Source organism: Paramisgurnus dabryanus, chromosome 4 (genome assembly GCF_030506205.2).
Source record: "Paramisgurnus dabryanus chromosome 4, PD_genome_1.1, whole genome shotgun sequence".
Classification (NCBI taxonomy): domain Eukaryota; kingdom Metazoa; phylum Chordata; class Actinopteri; order Cypriniformes; family Cobitidae; genus Paramisgurnus; species Paramisgurnus dabryanus.
In genome coordinates this window covers 41,013,204-41,017,464 of record NC_133340.1, presented here as the reverse complement: position 1 = coordinate 41,017,464, position 4,261 = coordinate 41,013,204, and the positions used below count along the sequence as shown (strand labels likewise).

The window sequence follows — 4,261 nt, the reverse complement described above, 5'->3', positions numbered from 1 at the left end:
CATATTGTTAACATGTACTAATACACACCAAAGGAAATGTAAAAACACGATTTGTGTGCCATTGAGCACGAATGTCTTTTTCGTGTCACTCAGCACGAATTTCTATAAATAGTTTTTCATGTCCGTAGCAATACTTTCTTTTTCGTGTCATTTTATGTATTGTTTTCTCATTGTTTTTTCAATTTTTTACCTATGTTGCTTTGGGGGAATGACTTTCTGTTACATTTCAGACATCCTGACCCAAACCCCAACTCTAACCCCAAGCCCAAATTCTAATAATAAGTAGCATTCCAGTATGTTGAACTGGGTCAAAAGCCTCTACAGCTTGCAATTAAGTAAAAAAAAGGTTTTCCAAATATATTTTCCTCTCCCCTCCATTAAAATGATCCGAAAGAGTTTAAAATTATTCAGTTCAGTGAGCGACAAACATAAGAGGGAGCCAATAAATTGTAAGTCACACTTAAGCTTGTAAACGCTAAAGTTCGTGATGAAGTTTAAAGTGAAGGTTACAAGCTCGAACCTATAACCATTAGACCACGATTGATAAAAAATAAAAAGTAATCCTCCCCGTCGGGGAATCGAACCCCGGTCTTCCGCGTGACAGGCGGAGATACTGTCCACTATACTAACGAGGAGCGGGTAAAGGGGTAAAAGCAGTAGATCATTCAGATCAGTCATTTCGAGGCTCGATTTTGCCTTCTTTCGTGAGGAAATAAAATGTTAGGTTTCGCTTACACTATATATAACATTAATTTACTTCCCTTGTTTAGTAACGTCAGTGTTAACTGGGCTGAATTTACCCGGGTAAAAAGACAATACATGCGACTGTATGGATATCACCGATGAAGGCTAAACCACACATTTAACATAAGTGGCATAGCAACAATCACACAAATACGATCCACAAATAATACGTTCTGGATGCGCAGGGACCTTATTGATTAAAATAGAGATCACAAAAACGGTAGGTGAAAAAAACCCACAGAGATTTAATTAAGAGGTTAAACTCTCCAAACAATAATTGTCAGTAAAATGACAATAAATACAAAACATCAGCATAAATAATAACAGAAAACATTTCAAAATAGGAGAAGATTGGACGAATTTGCATAACGATTGAATTTGCGGAGGTGTGTCAAATATGTCTCATTGCGCATGCTTGGAAATAAACCGTTTAGGATTATGGGTAATGTAGTATCGTATAAAAACGTAATGTTCACGTTACATCTTTTAATAAAGATGAATCTTTTACCTTTAAGGATCTGAAAAGAATTACTATAGTATCCTATAGTAATTATTCTGTATTTATATCCATGATATTTGTATTGATACATACAGTACTGTAATGAACTATAAGGTTTTCTTTGTGTCGGCTGAGAAGTGTGTTGCTGACATTGATCTAGACCTGCGAGTTTGACAGTCTCTGTCTCCTCCCTCAGACTAAATGAGGATGATTGGTGTCACCTGGAGGAGAGGAGATTTAAGAGACCTGATGCAAGGTAAGCGCGTGGGAGAGGACTAAATGTGAATGGCCGGTTTGCGCTCAGAAAGAGTGGGGACGCTTTTGGGTTGCTCGAGGCCAATAGGGTCTGTCCGGCAACGAAGATAGTTAGCGAGGGTGCTTTTTGTGTGTAGTTAGATATGCTGGGGGGGATTTAGGAGCGCTGGCCACTTATTCATGTGTATGAGAGCTCAGACGCGCATGGACATTATTCGCTAACGCGCAGAGCAAAAGACATTCGGTACTGTGCCCTGTTATGGGGTTATTAAAACCACATTGATTAGCTAACTCCCACCTGAAGCGTGAACATTTATTCTGTGAACTTGTGAACTGACAATTAACTGTTCCTGAATAACGGAGCCTCTCGGATTAAACCCAATCCTTACCAGGAAGAGTCCATCTGTCCGGTTGACGAACGGCTTGATTGTGCTTCCCTGAGACCCCGGGGCGGGGTCTTGTTGCCTGGAGACAGGGAAGTGTCTTTTAAATATTTGTTTCAATTGTTTGTATGAATGCCTGTATGAGTGAACATTGTTATGTGCCATTTTAAAAATTATATGTAAAGTGAATAGCATTAATGTATGTGCGATCTTGGGGGAAATGCCACATCTATCACTGTAAAAATTGTGTGTCACAATTCTAGTATTGCGGTGGAGTTTTGCAGTGCGAGGTCTTGAGTAACCACTAGAGTGCAGTGTTGTGTGGTGAAGCGTTTTATTAGGTGTCATTTAACCCAGGAAAGCCATATAAATGTGATCTTTAACTTAATGCATATATTTAAATAAGAGTTTTCTATTTATCTATTTTGGGATTGTTAATAAAGTGATATATATATATTTTGCAAAAAGTTCTGTTGTGTGCAGTGTGTACCTTCTTGTTCTCCATTACTTCTAGTGAACTTCTGTAATATTTAAAATAGAAGGTTCATTACACTGGTGGCAGCGGTGGGATTAAGTTAGAAAAATGGAGAACGAGGGTATGCCTGCTTCACAATCAGGGGCACATTCATCAGTCCTAAATAGTGATTTGGTAAATGCTCCTTCGAATAGGCTTCAAGTGTCTCGGCCTCTGTTTATGCCTGAAACCTTTACTGGGGTGGGACGTGAATGGTCTGATTGGTCTGAACAATTTGAGATGGCAGCACAGGTAAATGGGTGGGACAATGAGCTCAAGTTAAAGTTTATGTCCTTACTATTGTCCGGTCGCGCTAGAGATATTTATGGTGGACTTCCTTGTGAAGCCAAAAATAATTATATGCTTTTGAAAGATGCGATGGGCAAGTGTTTAGAGCCCTGTGAGAGTGCAGATTGGAGTCGTGTGAGTTTTTCCTCCCGAGTTAGGCTCCCTAATGAGACAGCCCGAGAATTTGGAAATGCCCTAAGGCGGTTGATCTATAAAGCATATCCCTCTGCTGATGTTGCGACGCAGGATTTATTGGCTCGTGATCATTTTGTTGCACATGTAGGTAATGGTGATATGCGTATACATCTTCGTAGTGCAAAACCTGCCACTTTGGAAAGTGCAATTAATTTGGCATCTGAATTGGAGCTTATCCGTAATTTAGAGCATACACAATGTCTAGACACCAAAGTGCGTGGTTTAAGTACTCAAAATCCACCGTCTGATAATAAAGTTGAAGTTCTACTGCGCATGGTGGAGGAGTTGCGCCAGGAGGTTAAGGCTTTACAAGTTAGTGTAAAGGAGATTCAGACAACGCAGGTAAAGAATAGGTCGGCCCCCGCACCAATTGCTCCCAAATTAAGTTTATTAGAACCACCAGTCCGTGCTCGGACTGATGCATGTTGGGAGTGTGGATGCACTAGGCACCTGCGCAGGAATTGTCCATATTTGCAGGGAAAATAGAGGGGGCAGGCACAGTGGGCCAAATGCCTGCCCCCATGTTGACGACTGGGAAATTGGCCTCGGTTTCTGCAAAAGGTGCTGGAGTGTTTGTGACAGGTAAAGTGGGGGGATGTGAAACACGATTATTAATTGACACTGGAGCACAGGTATCTATTGTGCCCGAACAGTTTTGGTTAAACGTAACTAAGGGGGGGTCTAGCTTAGATGGCTATCAAGGCAAAGTAGCTGTCGCCAATGGTGGGGAAATGTCCATTCTGGGCCGTTGGCAGACTGTATGTCAGTTTGAGTCTTTGGCTGTGATAGTGGAGTTTTTGGTGGCTGACGTTACCCCACAAGAATTACTGCTGGGAACAGATTTTTTATCAAAATTTGGGGCTGTTATTGACTTGGGTGATAATTGTTGCCGGTTAATGGGTAAAAAGCTGCCCCTGTTCAGTGAAGATGCTAGTGTCCAGCCTAAAGTTGTAAGGGTACAGCAGGATATCATGCTTCCCCCACGTACTGAATCCATTTTACCTGGTAAAGTGGATGGGCTCTTCCCACAACATTATGAAGGCATGTTAGAACCTATTTCCATTATGCTCCCAAATTGTGAGGTGTTGGTAGCTCGAGTGGTGTGTAAGGTGGAGGAGGGAGTAGTACCTGTGCGAGTGATTAATGTGTCAGAGGATAATTGTTTGCTGAAGCAAAATATGAAGATTGGTACTTTTTACCCTGATGTAGAGGTGAGCGATAGCGCCCCGACCACAGATAGTAATGACACGGCTCCTCCTTTTCCTTTGACTGTAGATTTTTTGGTGTCACAGTTTGGGTTAAAGGACCGAGGGTTTGATTCCATCCAAATGCAGGCAGTTGAGGAGTTGCTATCTCGTAATGCATCTGTGTTTAGTAAAGGTG

The 4,261-nt window shown here is 41.4% G+C and overlaps 1 non-coding gene across 1 annotated transcript; it reads right to left on the bottom strand.

Annotated features, from left to right (window-relative positions):
- Nucleotides 1–563: 563 nt before the first annotated feature.
- On the bottom strand, nt 564–635 carry trnad-guc (transfer RNA aspartic acid (anticodon GUC)). The gene has a single exon. It is a non-coding gene; the product is annotated as a tRNA-Asp (tRNA).
- Nucleotides 636–4,261: the final 3,626 nt, after the last annotated feature.